General features: G+C 45.0%; 1 protein-coding gene across 2 annotated transcripts in view; it reads right to left on the minus strand.

The window, feature by feature from the left end:
* Positions 1-13,380: 13,380 nt before the first annotated feature.
* Positions 13,381-20,304, minus strand: part of FAM78B (family with sequence similarity 78 member B) — a 115,972-nt gene continuing 109,048 nt past the window's right edge. For both annotated transcript variants that reach the window (XR_006680833.1, XR_006680832.1), the window contains exon 3: positions 13,381-16,553. The gene's annotated coding sequence lies outside the window, so the exon portion shown is untranslated. The remainder of the gene's footprint in view (positions 16,554-20,304) is intronic.

The raw sequence follows: 20,304 nt of genomic DNA on the forward strand, positions 1-20,304 counted from the left end.
ATGGCTGCTTGTTTACCTTCAAGCCTTTAAGACCCCAGACACTACATCTTTTGATAGCTGGGCACCATCAGCTTTCTTCACCACATCTGCTTATTCATTCTCTTTGTCTTCAGAGGCACAACCTTCTTTCATAGACAGCTTATGCCCCTCCTCCAGACCCAGGTCACAGGACCCCTGGGGGCTCATTCCAGGGTCTGGAGACTGGGAAGGAATGAAGTGTCTCCACCCTTTCCACCTCCTGCCCCCAGGGAGCCCAAGCATGCGTGTTAAATGGAGCTCCTCCAGGGCTTCACCCCAGGCAGGGCTTCCTGGCACAATTTGGCAGCGATGCTCTTAAACCCAGGCAATGATGATTTTCTTGTTCACAACTTCAGATTTCTGCCTGCATGAATTCACTAGCAGGGAGATTTTCTATCCAGGGAGGGAGGATGGCAATACAAAGCCAGAGCCCTCAGCCAGCACTGCTGCTGCTTTTACTGCTGCTTTTGCCTCGGTCTGCCTGCCTCTTAGCCCCCAGTGCTGCCCTGCCCAGTTAATGAGAAGCCCCACACCGGACTCCCTGTGCCTGAGCCAGCCACCACTTTGAAATGACGCTGATCATCACCCTGCCACCCTGCCACCCTGACTCTCCCCAGTCCCCTGTTGGCATTTAGGGAACAGGATGGTTGTGTAACAGGAAGGTCACAGGAAAGCTAGCTGTGAGTCGACCACCTGGGGAGAAACACACAGCACAAGGACCAGTGGGGGTTGGGCCCTGTTACAGTTACTTGCTGCTGCTGCTGTGATAAAGCAAATATTATGAGTGGACTGCCAGAAGAACAAACAAATCTGTTTTGGAACAATGAATGTGCTTGGGAGGAGGGAGCACTAGAACTGATTGTAATGATGTATATACAACTGTGGTAGTTACATAATCTGGTGTCAACTTGAGAGTATTAAGAGTGAAGGAGTGGAGTTTAGCTTGTGAATCAGGTCGCAGCTTGATGACCTCATTTGGAGGCACTATGGAGATAAATAACTCGCTGAAGGAGGGACACACACACACACACACACACACACACACACACACACTCTCTCGCCCTGCGAGACATTCCTGTTGATGAGGCACATGGAGACACATTGATGGAGCCGGAGCCCTGGAGCTGGAGGAGCCACGAGGAGGCCCATGCCAGTGCTGAGATGCTTCCATCAACACTGGATCCACAAGACTTTTCACTCACTGGCCTGTGATCTTCCTGCTTTTGGCATCATTGCATGTGTTTTGCGCATCTGAAGAGGAATTTATAGATTAGTATCGGACATATGGGCTAATATCAGACTTATGGACTTGATCTGGACTGGGCTGGGATGTGTTCTTAATATATAATTGCTCTTTTATATAAAGCTGTCTCTTATACACATATGAGTGTCTCTGGATTTGTTTTTCTAGTCAACCCAGACTAACACAACAACACTTTTGAAAAGTGACAGCCTGGGAAGCATATATGTGAATTTTATATAAAGAAAATTACTGCCAAAAAAAAAAAAAAGGAAAGAAAAGAAAGAATAAATAAAAGTTGGACAACGGTTACCGTGGGTGAAAGAGGAAGAGTTTTTCTTTAGGGCAGTGGTTCTCAATCTTCCTAATGCTGCAACCCTTTAATACAGTTCCTCATGTTATGGTGCCCCCATCCATAAAATTATTTTTGTTGCTACTTCATAAATATAATTTTGCTACTGTTATGTATCATAATATAAATATACACAGTATGTATTTTCATTGTTACAAATTGACATAATTAAAGCATAGTGATTCATCACAAAAACAACATGTAATTATATAGTGTGAAATATTTATTTCTAATGACAAATAAATGAAATTTTGTCTTCAAGCATGGTGCAGCATGGGTAACAGTCTTTATGCTGGGTACTTGTAAGTAGGCTTATCTGCATGTGGGCAGACCTGCCTGGAGACAGAGGAGCAGTGTCTCAGTTCCAAAGACATCAGGAATATGTGTTTTCTGATGGTCTTAGGTGACCCCTGTGGAAGGGTCATTTGACCTTCAAAGGGGTCATGACTCACAGGTTGAGAACTGCTGGCTTAGGGGGCATTGAGTTTATGTTAATGGTAGTGGAATAATTTGGAAATGGATATCAATAATGGTTGTACAACACAAAGAGTATAACAAATGGCAATGAATTACACATTGGAAAATGTTTTGCTATATATATTTTTTGCCACACTTAAAAATAATTCTTAAGTGGAGAGCAAATGTTTTGAGAATGATGAGGGCAATGAATATACAAATGTGCTTTACACAATTGATGTATGTGTGGATTGTGATGAGTTGTATGAGCCCCTAATAAAACAATTAAAAAATATTTAAAAAAATAAAATAAATAAAACAAGAAAATAATTTACACTACTAACAATGAGTACAAGGAAGAAGAAAATGTTCTAAAATTGAATGTGATAATGATTGTACAACTCTTATTGATATGGTTGAACTATTGAATTGTGTGATATGTGAATGAAGTGCCAATAAAACTGTTAAAAAATAAATCTGCTTCTAAAGAAGTACCGCTAGAATGTTCCTTGGAAGTGAGGATGAGAAGATGTTATCTCATGTAATTTTTACATGATATTAGGAGGGACTAGTCCCTGCAAAAAGACATCATTCTTGGTGTGTTGAATGGGGTTTCTGAAAGAAGCAAAATAAGAGAGCAAGAGCAAGGGTGAGCGAGCGAGAGAATCAGAATGACTCACAGTTGTAGAGGTGGGCAAGTCCACTGTAAGTCTAGGCAGGCTCCAAGCCTGTGAGTCAGATGTTAAGTGGGAGACTTCAGCTGATTCATATTGCTTCTGGGTTGATGAACCCAAGATTGGTAGGAATACCACAGATTGGAGGATGACTCCAAGGTCCGCAGGTCAGATGGCAGGCTGCTGATGGCTCCCAGAATCAGCAGATAATATGGCAGGCTGTTGGCTCAAGCCCAAAGAATGGGAGGTGGATGAACCAGATGTGGGATCTAGGCACAGTAAAGGGAAACACACTTTCCCAGAGTGCTTACTTATGTATAAAGTGTCCACTAATAGAGAAAGTGCGCCACCTTTGAGGAAACTTCTTTTCAATTGCATCAAGATGATGTATGACCTGAATAAGGGTTATTATTCTGTCCTAATCTTCTGTTCATAGCGGATCCCATGATGGAGTTGATTACATTGTTAGGTCACACTTGGGGGATGACTAGGCCTTCCCTACCAACCCACTGAGAATCTGGACCAGTCAAATTGAAACTAAACTTAACTATCACTCTTGGTAAAGTGGAAGGTCAGTGAAAAAGAGGAGGACTGTCAAGGAGATAGAGTGACACAGTGGACGCAACAATGTGAAGAAGGCACACGATCAGGAAGTGTCTTGTTCAGTTGCACACAGCGTTGCTATGAGTCAGAACCAAATCAACAGCACCTAATGACAGCTAATAACATATCAAACATTCTCTTTGGATGCAAGGATGGCAAGATTTTGTCCATAGACACCCCACGTTCTCCTCCTGTCCATGGGTATCCTAAAACCTCTTGTCCATGGATGGGTACTACTGCTCCAGGGGTTGGATCCTCTAAAAGAGTTGGAAGGAAGGTTGCATTTGGGGAAATCTGTTTAGACCTCAATTTAGAACCTGGGTATTCAAAGGAAAGATTCAAAGTTAACTCAGAATTATCCAGAGATAGACTCGCTAGCCTACTGCGTTTGTGCTACCTTACAGGCTGGGGATGTTAAGAAGAGATGATACTAAAATTTTCCCACCAGTTGCCATCATTTCTTTTGCTTAGAAGCATGACAAAAGATCCCTATAGCTTCCCCTGGAGCCCATTTCTCTCTGTCTTTCCTCTGTGGGAAATAATGTTTCCCATCATTTTCAAGGTAGATAATCTCACGAGAGTGAGAAATTACTTTATCACTGACGTGGCTGTTGGGTTGAGTCAAAGACAAGTTCTAGATTGTGTAGACAGATTTGACTTAAAACTTTTGTCTCTGTCAGACAAAGAGCCGGAATTTTTGGTGTGGAAAGTATGGCTATTAGGGCTTTAGCATCTACCATATCCTTTTAATTTATTGCTGAAATTATTTAATCTCTTTTTGGGGGGAATTATTTCCTTTTGATTCATTCTTTATCCTCCCTCCAACATAAGTCTGTCCCACTTCTTTCACTTTAAAACTGGGCTCAAGATGTCTTTGTCTTTTGAGTGGGTTAACACAGCTTTCTCTGGAATCTTGATGGTGACATGCCTCAGACGCTAGGAGAGGACACTTGGTACACACCCTGAGCTGACTGGGAGAAGGAAGGCTGCTTGGGCTTCCTTTTTGTTCTCGTCTATCCCTCTGACTCAGGAGAGAAAAGTGCAGACACCGTTTGGCAACCCTGTGGAGGGAATGTTCTTATTTTGCTGTTGTTGAGAGCAAGGACTCTCATTCCCTTGGGGGTAGTACAGATTGGGCAGCTAGGTTTCAGAACTAGTTTAAAAAGAGAAGTACTCCTCTCTTCTTATGTTTGGCCTCTCCTAAACCTTCCCAGGAGACCTGGTGATGTACGGCTTGCCTTGAGTCCATTCACACGATATAATTAGTTTATATACATAAATTGCACCTACTCCTCATTTACTGGAGATTTTGTTATCTGATGTTTCACGTTTGGATCAACAGTTAAAAAAAATCTACCATCTGGCTATTTTGCACATTAATGGTGTGTGTCTGGCTGTAATGAATGCCGAGGTATGAGATGAGATTAATGCTGGTTGTGGTGATTAAGGTTATGTGTTAATTTAGGCGGGCCATCATCTCAGTGGTTTGGAGGTTATGTAGTGATGTCATCATCTTCCATTTGTGATCTGATGTGGCGAATCTCCATTTTAATATAATTTCCTATCATGCCTAGTCTTTGGAAAGTGACCATGTCTGTAAGTCAGGAGTGGGGGTATATGTTGTTGCATTCTTTGTAACTCGAGAAAAGATTGATTTGGAAGCTGTGTGCAGTGTTATAAAAATAACTCCTTTTAACAATAGTATTTACTTAATGAGTCACACAGAGAGTAGAATAACTTGTGGAATTTCCCCAAGATCTAGCATTTACACTGTGTCTTATAATTTATAATGTAATTTTACATTCAGTCTTGCCTTATTTGCTGGGAATTTTCAAGGTTTATCACACATAAAAGTCCATTACTGTAGTGTCAATTCCAACTCATAGCTAGCTTATAGGACAGAGCAGAACTGGCCCCTTAGGGTTTCCAAGGCTGTAACTTTCTTTCTTTTTTTTTTTAGAGCCAGCGGAGAGGCACTCTGGTTAGAAACCAAAGCTTTAATGGCTCATGTTGTTTGTGTTGTCATAGCAAAGTCCAGCATTCCATCTCAGCAATTCTAGAACAATCCTTCACATCCAACTCCCAGCACTCCCAGGACAAAATTGGAGACCTTCACATACCTCTTCACCACACTGAGGTGGCTCACTGGCAAGGCCCTCCAGAGATACCCAGGGCTCAAAGGACACTCTCCTGGGGAACATTGTCCCCTGGGGACTTCCATACAAAGTGCAACAGCACCTTCTCATCATGTTTACCAACCACCAGCAGCCCACCAGCATCACCAAATCCATATTTTCCAACTACTGTTCCTTCCTCTTTGTTTCCAACTCTTGAATTCCAATCACTAATAACTATCAATGCCAGAAGTTCAGCCTGAATTCAGAAGACAGCATGGAACAAGGGATATCATTGCTGATGTCAGATGGTGATTGGCTCAAATCAAAGAATACCAGAAAGATGTATACAGTACTTGTCTTTCTTTGACTATGCAAAGGTATTTGACTGTGTGTACCATACTAAACTGTGATAACCTTGAGAAGAATGGAAATATCAAACACTTCTATGTGTCCATTCAGAACTTGTACATGGATCAAGAGGCAGTTGTGCAAACAGAAAAAGAAGATACTGCATGGTTTAAAATCAGGAAAGGTGTGTGTCAGGGTTGTAGTCTCTCATTATGCTTATTCAATCTATATGCTGAGCAAATCATCATAGAAGCTGAATTATATAGAGTGTGGCATCAGGATTACAGGAAGGCTCATTAACAACCTTCAATATGCCGATGATACAACCTTGCTTGCTATAAGTGAGGAGGACTTGAAGCACTTGTTGATGAAGATCAAGGAATGCAGTCTTCAGTATGGGTTACAACTCAACGTAAGGAAGACCACAATCCTCACAACTGGACCAATAGGTAATATCATGACAAATGGAGAAAAGGTTGAAGTTGTTGAGGATTTTGTCTTACTTGGATCCAAAATCAGTGCTCATGGAAGCAGCAGTCAAGAGATCAAAAGATGCATGGCATTAGGTAAATCTGCTGCACAAAACCTTTTGAGAATGTTGAAGAGCAAGGGTGTTTCTCTGAGGACTCAGGTGCACCTGCCCTGAGCCATGGTATCTCCCTGGCATCATATGCATGTGACAGTTGGACACGGAATAAGGAAGGCCACTGAAGAATAGACGTTTGAATTGTGGTGCTGGAGAAGAATATTGAACATACTATGGACTGCTAAAAGGACAATTGGATCTGTCTTGGAAGAAGTAACACCAGAGTGTTCCTTAGAGACAAGGATAGCAAGACTTCATCCTACACACCTTGGACATATTGTCAGGAGAGACTGGTCCCTGGAGGACACCAGGTTTGGTAAAGTGTAGGGGTGGTGAAAAGAACGTCCTCGACACGGTGGACTGACATAGTGAGTGGGTCTATGGGCTCTGGCACAGGAACAATTGTGAGGAGGGCGCAGGACTGCGCAGTGTCTCCTTCTGTGTGCATAAATGTCGCTTTGGGTGGAAGCTGATTGCATGACACCTAACAATAACAATTTATTATGTTTCTTGCTTTTTGATTCTCTCACTAGGAGATAAGTTAGTTCCTGGACAGCTGAATTTTTGTCTGCTTGGCTCACGGAGGAATTCCTAGTATCTAGAAGAGTGTTTGGAATGTGGCAGGGATTTAATAATTGTCTGTTGAAATAATACATCTTTTTGTTCTGCAAATCACTCCAGTGATCTCTGTCAGTTGTGCAAATATAGAGTGAGAGGACTTCCAGAGAGGGAGCATGGGAGAAATAGATCAAGTTATACAGGGATTCCTGGGCTTAAGGCAAGTAGTAATATTTCAAGTTCTCTCCCCCAAGGTTTGAAGTGGAAACCTCCTTAAATCTATCTCCATGGGGTCTCAGACCTGGTCCTACAGTGCAGGAAAAGTTGTCAAATCATTACCTTGGGGAGGTTGGGGGTTCGGTGAGGAATGTGTGAGGAAGGGCAATTTCAGGCCAGCCTGGGGCTGTCTCTGAAAGACTCTCAGGTCTCAGCCATCTCGTTATTACTGTGAGTGGATGCACAGCAGCTGAGCCTGATTTCATGCCCCAAGGCGTGCCACAGTGACCTATATGTTCTGGACATCCCAACATCAGGGAACTGACATCTTCGCAGGCCGTGGAGAGGGAATACAGGAAGGGGCTAATATGGCTTCCTGCTTTCTGCAAAGAACTTGGACTTACTGTGAACTGAGTTCAGAACCCACATTCTGGATAAGTTGGGGATTCGTGGGCTGGGTATAAACAAACCCAAATGGTTCCTATGCAGAGAAATCCAATCTCTGGACCTCAGATGTTGAGGAAGAGAACGTAGTTTTATTGCAAAGCACTGAGCAAGGAGCAGGAGAGGTTGTTTCCTCTGCTCTGATTCCCTGAATATCTGTGGGGTTTTTCTTCTCAAATTTATAGGGAAATGGGCTGGCAAATTATACAGATTAATAAAAGGTTATAGGGTAAGACTGGGGATTGATTGAACTCATATATGTTTTGTTTTAAAAGATCGTGCAGTTTTGATTTCACTGTGCAGGCACATAGATAGCGTTGGGATTCTGTGCTCCAGGAACTAGGAGGTTTTGTTGAGGGGGTTAATGGATTGGTCCTCTAGGCTGAAAGGCTCTGTGCATGTGCACAGTCACAGGGGAAACCACGGCTGATTGCCATAGCAGCCCATCAAGACACTGTTCTACATTCTACTTTGGTGAGTAGTGATTAGTCTTCGAGGTTCATTAGCAGCCATGGGTCTTTCTCCATCCCTAGGAAAGATGAGGGAAGAAAACTGAACACATTAAAAAAATTGTCCAGTGGACTGCTGGATCATATTCATATCAACCTCTGTGAGTCTGAGACGACAAGAACTAAACAGTACTCAGCAACTCTGGGATCATAACAGAAAGTCTTGGGTAAAAAGGGGGAAAAGTGTGCAACAAAAGTCCAAATCATGAAACAGACCAGACTTACTGGTTGGATAGATACTGTGGAATCCCTGAGACTCTGGCCCTTAGTCACCACCCGTCAGCTGGGGAAAGGAACTCACCCCCATGACTCAATTTCCAGCCAAACCATGGACAGGTCTACAAGGGAAACACTAGTGAGGTACATACATCTTAGCATCACCAACCATTTGAGATCAAAAGGGCAGAATTTCCCCATGGACAAAGTTCAGCAGGGTTAGGAAGGGAGGAATGAAAATAAAAGACAGAAAGGACGTGGGATAAGTGGTGTAATATTGTGGAGATTGTACTCAATGAACTGTTGAATGGGGAACTGATTTTCTCTATCAACCTTCACCCAATTCACAATACAAAGTTTTTACAAAAGACAGAAAGATAACAGATGTGACCCTCCTTGGACCCTACCCATACTTGGACCCTCAGTTGATCAGGCAGGTTAGACCCATTCTCCGTGGATCACCAGCGAACAGTGCATAGTTTTGTACCCTTATGCCCTTGCTCCCCAAGTGTCATTATTAAATTCACGGCAGGTTTCTCTCATTTTTCTAAGTCATTACAGTGTGTAATGTGGACACTTAAAATTCTATATTTTTAAATGAAAAAGAAATACCACTTATATTTTCAGCTTGCCTCAACCATCACTGTGCTCCACAAATTCTCACCCACGCATTTGAGCTGTGCAGACACACACAGACATAGACACACACACACACACACACACACACACACACACACGGAAGTGTGCTCAGTAAGTTCTATTTCATTGTTTCTCCCTTTTACTGTAAATTAGGCGCAGGTTTACAGAGCAGGCTAATAATGGTCTTACATTCAACAATGCATACACATTTTGTTAATTCATCCTTTGCAATAGCCACCACGTACCATCGCTTGTCCTGCTTCCTCCCTGTGTGTCCTGGTTCCAGTTTCTTTCCTGACCCTCTGAACTCCGTGATTAGGGAATACTGCCCCTTTGGTCATATCTGGTGGATCATTCTACCGGAGGTGAGAGTTCCGTTTCAGACCAGAAGGGTCTTGGAGTCATGTCTACTTGACTGGTAAGCCTGATCTCTTTTATGATTTGAAGCTTTGCTCCATGTTTTCTCCCATTCTATCTGGGACCTCCTAAGATGACCATTTTCAGAGTAGTTGGTAGAGGTGACCAGGGTTGTGGGAACCAATGTTTACATGGGCCATCGGACAGAATTTTTCCATGTCTGCAGAATTTTATCACTTGTCTTTCCTTTGGATGTGGCGAGAACAATGGTTGCAATTTAGATGAGAGATGATGAACTTTTAAGACCCCAGTTGCTACTCAGTGAAGTAGCTTGGAGGCCATTGTCTTTTGAACTATGTTATACCAATAGACCTTGGGTTCCCTGTGACGACATCTTTGATGCCCCCAGGCCCAGAGACTTACTCCCTCAAGGAGATAGGTTATGTCTAATAAGGATTTATAATGATGCCTCCTTTATGCTCCACCACATTCATGGATGTATTGTCAGCAAAGGTAAATACCCACGTACAAATCTCCTCTGTCAAGTCTATATATATCATTTGTGTGTGTACTCCCACGCTCCTTACTACACCTGTTAGGCTGCTTTTCTGTCTAAGCATCTACTCCTAGATCGCCACTATGGCAGGAGTGTGTATGTAACAGTACCTGCTTCTGTTGCCTTCGCCTCTTGCAAACCTCCGAACGTCTTCCCCTGCCTCCATCACTTCTTTTTTAACCTCCTTCCCTCCCTCCCTCCCTCTTATTAGAGATGAATACACATTTACACCCATCTATCCTCTAGCCTGTGAGTTTCCCTCCTTCCTTTGCCCTTTCACCCTTGGTAGCCTCAAAGTATGTTTATTCTAGTGTGAAAACCTACTCATGATTTGTGACAATAATAGTCTCATAAACTATTTGCCTTTTTGTGACTAATTTCACTTACCACGATGTCTTCTAGGCTCATCCATGTTATGAGGTGTTTGGAAGATTGCTTGTTATTATTCATGCATAGTCTTTGATTGTGTGCATGTACCACAGTTTATTTTTCCATTCCTATTGATATGCATTCAGGTTGTTTCCATCTCTTTTTCCTCTAGTCACATATGTATCTATTCGATGACTTTATCTGTTTAGGTTATGTACCAAGTAGAAAGATTTCTGGGTCATATGGTATTTCTACTACTAACTTTCTAATGGTATTTATTTCTTAAAATCTCATTTGGAGGGGTATAGGCATAGAGGCAAATGGGTAAGTACAAGTGGATACATATGGGAGAGCAGATACAAGTATCTATGTGTATGTATAAATACAGACATATGTGTGAAGGCATTTTTATCATTGAAGACACAATTAAAGATACTCCTCAGCCATAACCACTTTCTAAGACTATTTTTTTGGGGAGTGCAGGATTTGAAGGCTTAGGACAATAGTCTCAAGTTCTGCAGCCTTGCGAAGTGAGTAAGCTTCTGGGGGCTGGTCTTGGGAACAGCCATCATAAATAGAACCACTGGTTCCTGCCCAACAGGAGCAAAAGGCAACCAAAGCCCCAGAGAAGAAAAAAATTGATATGGTGGAGGCCAATAGCCTCCATGAGACACGAACTCATCTACCTTGAGACCAGGAGAACGAGTCCTCCTAGGACCCAACTAGAAGCACTGACTATTCTGGCCAGTCTCACGATAAATGATCCAGAATAGAATGTGAGAAAACTGTATAACAAAGCTCAAATTCTTTAGAAAGGATCGACTAACTGGGCTAGTTGAGACCAGAGCACTCCCTGAGACTCTTGTCCTGAGACACTCTTTAAATCTTGAGCTGAAGCCATCTTGGGATCACCTCTTAGCAAAATAGTAAAATGACAAATGAAATAATGGTTGTTGCTCCTAAGATGCATGCTCCATTGAGAGTCCTTTGTATGAGACCCAGAGGACAGGATTTGCTCTAAAGCTAAGATGAGAAGGGGAGAAAGTCAAGGAAACTAGATTTTGGAAATGAAACCACCAGGACACAATCGAAGGAAATGCTGACACAGTGTGGAATCGAATTACTGCCACTGAATGATTACTGTGGAAATGATTGAGTGGGAGCCTACCTGTTGGGTTAAGCAGAGTTCTGAACAGGTTTGAACGCTGGGGTAAACTCTCACCCCAAACACAGGGATAGATATATAATGTATATTTGGTAGGAAATGGAGCTGCAGCACTTTAATGGGTGCAGGGAATGCAGGATGTCACAGAGCTTGTGATCAGCACGTGAGCTGCACACACAACGATGGGCCCAGCCACAAAGGGGTGCTGCGGGCGTGGCTGGGCAGCTGGAGCCCAAAATGTCCAAGGGGTGATCTTAGTTTCTTATTCGAAATGAGTGGTGGGAGGGAGAAGTGCTGGCCGTGCCTTGTGGAAGCAAGAGCAACCCCATAGCTTTGAAGACCAGATAGAGGGAAATATTTTTTTAAAAAGAATAATCACCTCCCCCAAAGTGCAACTTACCTTTCATAAGGCATGGACCTCGACCATGCTGCCAATTGGTGGTGGGTGCAGTCAACTCAATTCGAATCCCTCCTAGTCTCACAGCACAAGGTAAGATGGGCCCAGAAGACCTTTTACTTATAACTCCTGGTAAGAGAAAGTGACCAGGGTTTTTCTTGCATGGGGCAACTGGTAGATTCAAACTAACATCCTGGTTAGTAGTCAAATGCTTAGCCATTGTGACCTGGGGCTCCTGCTTTCTCTGTTAAAATGTGTCTAGGATGCTACTACAGAGGAGAGCACGTGTTGGTTTGCTTACCTGGTGGTGCTGGTGGTGGTGTGGGACGTCTTCGACTGTTTAAAATGCACCCTGCTCCATCCTATGATACGAATGATAATAGTTCTACTCTTAAATTCTTTTTCCCCAGGAGTGAAAGCCACTACTTGTTATCCATTACTTCAATACATGGATCTCTTTCTCTCCCTCATAAGACTCTGTGTGTGTGTGTGTGTGTGTGTGTGTGTGTTGGAGAGAGAAAGAGTTCGTTTGTGACTGTCAACCCTCTTGAGTGCCAACCTCACAGAAGGGTCACATTTCTTGTGGAAAGTGGCTATGACAGATTTAAATAAAAGGGCTGGTAGGGAGGAGAGCTGCTCACTAAATGACACCATGCACTTACAGGCTGGGCCCTGGCTTCGAGTGGAAAAACAGGGTCAAGGCACAGCTGTGCGGAGAGGAAGGAGGGCAAGCCAGGGCTGAAAGAGCCTTGGTCTCCAGCTCTTCTCACCCTCCCTCCCCGCTCCCCGCAGAGCTTTCAAAATCTAAGTGCCTGTCAAGACCCCTTCCCACCCCTGCCCTTCCTCCCCTTACGTAGATGAGGTCTGACCATTTGAAAAGGCAACTCTGGGTAAGAGAAGGCAACACCCCAGCGGCCTTGAGGGACAGCCCCACGGTGGCAACAATGGGCTGTGGAAATCCATTAGCAAATGCAGAGCAGAATCTGGTCCAAGGTGATAGGGGAGGAATGGTGGTGCGAGGAGATGGAAGGCCAAGGTTTACCCTTTCTTTCCAGAATGTTCTCCTCCCAACTTCATAGCACCAGGGCACAGACTAAGGTTAAATATATGTCAACTCCGACTCCTAGCGACCCTACAGGACAGGGTTGAACTGCCCCTGTGGGTGTCCAAGGGAAAGCCTCATCGTTCTCTCTTTCTCCCAAAGAGCAGCTGGTGTCTTCAAACTGTTGACCTTGCAGTCAGCAGCCCAACGCGCAACCACTAAATCACCAGGGCGCCCTGGACTTCAGTCGTGTATCATTACGGGGAAGGATGAGGGTCTTTTTCTTTTCCTTATGCACGGCCAGCCAGGCCTTTCTCTCATCTCAGAATTGCCCCCGAGACGGGATCTGATAGCAGCATTCTGCCTTGGCAGCCAGAGCTCCGCAGGCGGGGCAGGATTTCTGCACCTGCCCCGGGGGCCTCCCTCGTTCCAGAGACAATCTTTAAGTGCCACATCTTTAAGGACTGAAATGAAAGCAAAAACAGACTTTGTCGTGGTTGAATACGTACTGTATTTAACTTTCTTTTTAATCCCAGAGAAGTGAAATGCAACATCTGTTTGAGTTTATGTAACATCCAATGACGACTCGGAATTTCCTAATTAAAGTCATTTTTAAGGCACTCTGCAGAGCCAGCTTCCTTCAATGGGTTTTCTCCAAATAGCAGAATACCTGGTTTCTCTTTCTTCCAAGCGATACACACATGCTCATGCGCGCAACCTGCTCTTCTGTCCTGGACGACACCGAAAACAGCACAATTCCAAGAGGGAAACAGCATAGGCGGGAAAACACACTCGGTGGGCAGAGAAGATACATACAAGTAAGGGCCCCGAGCTGGTGGGAGCAGAAGAAAAGGAGCAGGAGGCAAATGGAAGAGGGTCTGGCAGGCCAGGTGGCTGGTGGCTAGGGAAAGTTAGGCTGTGTTTCCCAAGCAACTCATCGACATCCAGTCGAATCCGACTCCAGTTTACTTTATGGAGCTGATTCCTCGTTCTCTCTCTTTTCTTCTTTAGAGACCAAGGGCCAATCGACTTAAGGTGTCTCAAAATGTTCACACGTCTATCTGGGTTACGTGTGCTTGCTTGTGCTCATGCACTTGTGAAGGCTGACCTTAGAGAGAGGCATGATTCGGGAGTCTCTACAGAGATTAAAAAATATATATGAAATTCTCACTGGTCCATGACTGTGCCTGAAAACCCCCACCATTCATCACTCCTTCAGATTAAGGCAATCTCTGTAGCCCCTGTGGAAACATAAATGTCACCGGACAGGAGAAGCACTCAGCTCTTTAGCACCCACTGAGGGCCACCTATCAGAGAGCAGGACCCTGAGTGATGGGACCCAGGGCAGGGACATGTTGACTACTAGGGAAAGCAAGTTTGGAGGGATGGGCTGTTGGTGGGGAAAGGACAGCAGCCGAGGAGCAGGGGAGTTACTCAGGGTTGGGGACACAGATTTCCCTAGGCTCTGTGTGTGTGTGTGTGTGTGTGTGTGCATGTGCACAAAGCTGTAGATATGATGGTATTCTGAAGGAGCCCTGGTGGTGCAGTGGCTAAACAGTTCAACCGGTAACAGAAAGGTTAGCAGTTCAAACCCAATAGCCACTAACCCAAGGCCAAACCCACAGCCAGAGAGTCCCTTTGCACCTGTGCAGGGTTCCTGAGGCTGTAAATCATTACCAGAGCAGGTGGGCGCATCTTTCTCCCACAGGTGGCTTTGAACTGTCAACCTCGAGGTTAGCAGCCGGCTGCCTATCTCACAGGGTGGCCAGAGGTCTTTAATCGGGAATTCATTTGGGCCCATCATGACCCCGGTACGGTGACTCTACACTGAGTGAAGGACAATGAATGTTCTCAACTGTTGAGATGGACAGTATAATTACACGTGGAGTGAAACATGGTATTTCCATTGATCTAGATGGTTTGTGTATAGTCAGTGCACACACAGATGCACACACACACACATACACACATGCACAGAATCTCACCCAGCAGTGGAGATCCTGTCAGTGTGAAGGGGAGCCAGGTCGGTTCTCAGACATGCAAGATTTAGACACATAGTGGTTGTTGCTGGGCTGCCGGGGAAAAGGTTGACTTTTGGGCAAAGTGACTCCTTCCTCTGATACCATGTACACCTTCACTCAGTCTTTGTGGAAATGTCCAAGGATTGGCTCAGAAGGGCTAGACGTGGGCCCTTCAGGATTGGGACTGGGAATTTGGGAGACAGGTGGAGGTCAAGATGGAGAGAGAATCTAGCAGGTGGTAGATTTCTGCTTCTAGATAAGCTAGAAATGGAAGAGCAATGCCCAGGCGAGTGCCGGTCTCGGCCACCAGGTACAAGTCCAAGGACTTGCTAATTTCCAAGGATCTGCTCAGGCTAGTGGTTCCATGAGGAGAGGACACAGGCATTCCTTAATAGCTTTTCCCATTCTTGGTGCCCCAGAAAGCTAAGGAACCAAAGGATGAAGGGCTCTGGGCAGAGGGGAGAGGCAAGGCAGAAAAGGCACTAGAAGTGCTTCTCAACGTTCACCTCACCATAGAATTTGGGTAATTTTTCAAAGAACACCGAGGCCGCAGCTCGACCACCAGAGATTCTGTGTATTTGATCTGTGATGGGAACTGAGCAGGGAGCGTCTTTAAGCTGCTCAGATGAGTCTGTGCCGGATAATGTACCAGAGCAGAATGAGGCCGCTAGCTCTGAGATGGTGGCCCTTTAGCAGGCAGTCAACCCCACGTTTAGGGAGAGAAGGGGAGGCCTGATGTGAGGCTGGATGCGGACTCTGCTGACTGGGGCTCCTTCGCAACCTCGCTAGCTGTGATATCTGATCCCATCTCAGGGTGAAGGTGTGGGACAGGGTCCTCCCCACCCCACCACCTTGTTTCTGTGGCTTCAGAGAGAAATAACTCACTGTGCTCTGTGGGACCAGAAGACAACTTCTGGGGCTGGATGGTTCAAAGATAGAGGTGATTTTCTGCTATATAATAAACACAAACTTAATAAATTAATCACTCAGCAAGACAACAAATAAACAGGGAAATAAGACAATGTGCACTGTGTTTTTGCCCTCTCATCAGGAGGTGGGGGGTTCTCCCTTCATGGTGTTGATCCTGGTGATGTCCGTAGACCCTCAGTCACTTGAAGACACAGGCTGGCCATGGCAGGAGGAACCGGAGTGCTTTGAACCTGGTTCCCCAAGCATCAGGGCCGTTGGGGACTTGTGAGAGGGTATTAACACTGGCCACCCACATGGAGAAAGGAAGAAGAGAGGAAATACATATTCTCTTTGTTTCCCATCCAAGAGCGTAGGGAGGGAAGGCAGGGTTTGGGAACCTAGGCTGGGTCATGACAGATGTTTGAAGTCCGGGTTGACCAGCTCTTCATCCTCGGAGGGTTGGGCATGGACTTGAGACCCACTTTTCCCACACACAACAAGGTACAGGCACAACTCCCACTTCAACAGCAGCCTCCCACGAGAACCAGCCAGTGCATGGCGAGTGCATGGCACATGGTGGGTGGGAAGGAGGTACTGGCCATGGGCTGGGAGGACGGTGAGGGGACAGGCAGGATGGCACTCGTTTTAGTGGGGAAGCAGCTGTCCAAGGCTTGAGCGTCTGGAACCATCGCTCGTTTCCTCCTCATCAGTCTCTGCCATGTGGTTCTGCTGGCTAGGCTTGCCTTGTTCTACTAGGAAACCTGTATGCGGACATGGAGACATGTAAATAAAATGGGCATTAAGACATCGATCAAAGCAATTTCATTCTCCAAGAGCAGACGTTCATCATCTGGGCTTCATAAATAGATTTCAGAAGGGCTCTGACCCTGACATTTTAGGCATTTATCTACATATGTATTTCTCTGTAATGAGAAATAGCTTTTACAGGACTCTTAACAAAATTAAACTCAAGTAGATCTGTAAGCAAAACAGCACAGAAACCAGTAAGTAAAATAATGCTCACCACTGTTGCCTTTTTAAGGTGCTTCTCCCCTTGTTCTGATGACATTCCCATTGCCCGTGGTCACCACAAGGCCACAGGTTGGGCACGGGGTTGTAGACCATTCAGGTGTGTGACCAAGTCACAAAGGGGGTTGTGACAATACATGGACATCCCAGACCCCTTCTGGCTTTGTTTCTCAGCTCCCAAAGGCAAAGAGAATGGCAAGAATTGTTTTTGCAGTCCCAGAGCTTCCAAAGAGCCCTGGTGGCACTGTAGGGCTTTGGAATGCTCACTTGATGGTTGGAAGTTCAAACCCACTAACAGTATTAAAACTCTATATAGGGTCACTGGGAGTTGGAATAGAGTTGATGGGAGTGGGTTTGCTATTTTGTTTATCGCTTACCCAGTATGTGTGTGCATGAGTTCAACTGTGCTAATGTCTGTGTCTTCAATATATGTTTACATTATTCAACTTGAATTAATCAATTAAAAAAAAACCTGGTGCCACTTTTCTCTCTTTTTTGCAGGTACAGGTATCTATAAGGGTAAGTAAAAAAGTATTACACAGAATCATAGAAATCTTCATTAAACAAAAAAAAATATCAAAATACAAAATGTTGCTTCTTGATAGCCTCTCCACCTAGGTCTCCACGCTTTTGAAGTGGGTGCTTCCATCCCTCAAGCCCTTCCTCCAAGAACTGGGCTTTTGGACACCACTTCACAAAGGTGGTTTTGGCATTCTTGAAGGGCTCCAAGTGTGCTCCTGTCCAGTGGACTTTGTGTTTGGGGAACAAAAAGAAGTCTTCAGGGGCTAGATTAGGGCTGTAAGGTGAATGGGGTAAGGTTTCTCAGTGAATTCCTATAGAACCACCCTCGCTCCCCTTGACCAATGAAGCAATGCATGGCTAGGTTGGAGACATTCCATGGTGCAGCTTTCCTGGTCTCTTTCTCAGCGATCCAGTTTTCCTAAACTTCTCCAGATCTTTCTTCTCTCAAGGTTTGGAAAGAGTAGAGCCCCAAAAGACTATGATTTTAGACACCTGTCCTCCAGTTGGGGCTGTTTGTAATACAAAAAATCAAACGCAAAAATAACCCAACTTCTTCCTAATAAACTCCCACGATTGTCCGGTGTCCTTCAAGAAAATCTATCAAAATCACCCCTTTGAAGTCACCAAACACAGTGGTCACAACCTTCTCAGTTGACTTCACTCTCGTGAAGTGGAGCTGGTCCAGCAGATCCCCCTTGGAAGTCAGGGTTGGGGTAGGACCCTTTAATTGCAGCCCCCGAGCAAGGCTAAGGCAGTGTGTTACTGTGAGAACATTTGGTAGTTATCACTGATCTCAAAGACACGATTAAACATGTCAGGATTAGAATAAACCCATTCATATATGAACTGAAACCCTCATAGCAAGACTCTTTAACTTACCCTCATATTGCTTTATGCAATAGTTTTGGTCTTAAAGACAAAGTGGGAGAATTTTAAGATAAACAGTATTTTTAAATGTACGAAGGGGTGGCTCTGAAGTAAAGCCACCCTTTGACTATCTCCCGTCTTCTCCTGACCACTCTTCGGTTATGCCTGACATTTTGATGTACTGTGTTTGCTAAAGTGATGTATGGTATGACAATTTTATAGGATGACAAATTCACTCATGCTGTTGCATTTTTTGGAGGTATTTTTGAGTATACTATGATTTCAGTTATAGAACAAAACAAAACCAATTAAATAAGTGTGTCCCAGTTGTTTGAAATTAGATGACTCCATTAGGGGGAGAAAGTCATGCAGACTGGCATTTAATAGGCGAGGAGCCCTTTTAGAAAATGTTCTGCACAGTCTGATGTAGCTGCCATGTTCCTTGGTGCCAACAGTTGCCCGTCTCTTTCCCTGCAACAATGGGATGAATCAGAGACCCTGCCAGTCCTGGGAACTTGTACCGCACACAATGACAGACATGGCAGCAAGGGAGGGAGCAGGCAGATGTGGGTATCTGAGGGCGGAGGCCCGCAGACCACCGTGTCTGCCTGATGCTGATGATCCGGTCTGGGGAGAGGCCTGTGTGGGAAATTTGGAACCCCATGACGATGTGGCTGCTCATCACACAATACAGGGGCTATAGGGTGGAATAGAATTTGGATATTGAAAATTTTTAACTGCATAGTTGAGGTTTGCTATCAGTAAGGCACAGGGAAGCTCAGAGCACTCTGTCAATGTGCCCTTGAGAGGCTAAAACCTCTGAGGGGTGAGGATGGCCCCAAGAATAAACAGACCTTCCCATTTCACAGATGGGAAAGTAGAGGGGCCAAAGGTTGCCATCAAACCAGGGGCCGCAGGTCTCTTAGTGGGTGCATTGCGCCAAAGTCATTGTGGTTGCCATGGGGGAGTAAGAAGGTTGGGAAATACCTACTTCTTGACCCGTAAAGGAAAGGAGATCATTTGGGGGTGCAGAGTTTGGGATCCAAGCGAGTGTAGGGTGGTTTATTCTTTCACAGGAAACCCCAGTTCCCTCTTGATGATGGATCCCAGGGAAACACTTGCTTTGTTTGATTTGGTGAGTGGCCCTGGGAAGTAGCTATTGCCAGGCTGGGTCAGGACATGCTTAAGGAGGGACAGACGAGTCTTTAGATTCTTGATGTATGCACGTGTGTGTGTGTGTGTGTGTGTGTGTGCTCACACATGTGCCTGCGTGCAAGGAGGGGCTGTAGGGTAGTCTCTCAGTCCCTATTCATCTGATATGCATATGCAGAGTCCTTCTTTCTTTCCTAATTAATTAGAAGTAATAGCTTTCCATAGTTTGGGATATGTGAGGGAGTGTGGAGTGGGAAATAATTTAATTGGCTGTCTTGCTTTCAAAGCCCAGTTTAATGAAATGGTTCTCAGCCTGAAGTGCATGTATTATCTTTCCTGTTATTTTTCCAATTAACATTTCATTGGATCACGTCTGTGTGGAATCTTCTAATGGGTTTCAAGGGTGGGGTGATGGGGCTCGAGCAGATGGAGAGATAACCAGCTGTCTCTTTCATCACTAGTGCCTGTGTACGATCTGCTGTGGCTGCAGGTTTGTTGCTGCGTGTTGTCTGGGAAAAGCTCAGAGTGCTTGGCCGAGGTCTTGCCTCGGCCCTCTGTCCATCCTCACTGAGGCCACTAGGCCAAGACCAGCAAAGGTGCAGGCAGAGTGGCTGAGGCATTACTGCAGAGGATGGACGATGGGAGGATGTCCAAGGTGCTGGGCTTTCCTGTGGCGTGTGTCCCTAATGGAGAAATGAACGGCCCTCAAAGCTTCCTGGGGACACCTCATCCTTGAGGGCAGAGGCTCTACTGAGCCTGTGCAGGGCAGACACTCACTATAAGTGTTTACCGAAAGAATGAATATTCAGAGGGATCCCTGCAGTAGCTCCCTGGTTGGTTCTTTTTCTTGTGAAGAGAGCAATTAGTAGAATGGGGTGGGGGTGGGGCATAATGTTTAAGGAGACGCACTTTCTTAGGGTGGTGGGAGTGCAGGACTGGTAC

The sequence above is a fragment of the Echinops telfairi genome, unplaced genomic scaffold, assembly GCF_000313985.2.
Source record: "Echinops telfairi isolate 266 unplaced genomic scaffold, ASM31398v2 ScPeMD7_7424;HRSCAF=8462, whole genome shotgun sequence".
In the NCBI taxonomy this organism is placed as follows: domain Eukaryota; kingdom Metazoa; phylum Chordata; class Mammalia; order Afrosoricida; family Tenrecidae; genus Echinops; species Echinops telfairi.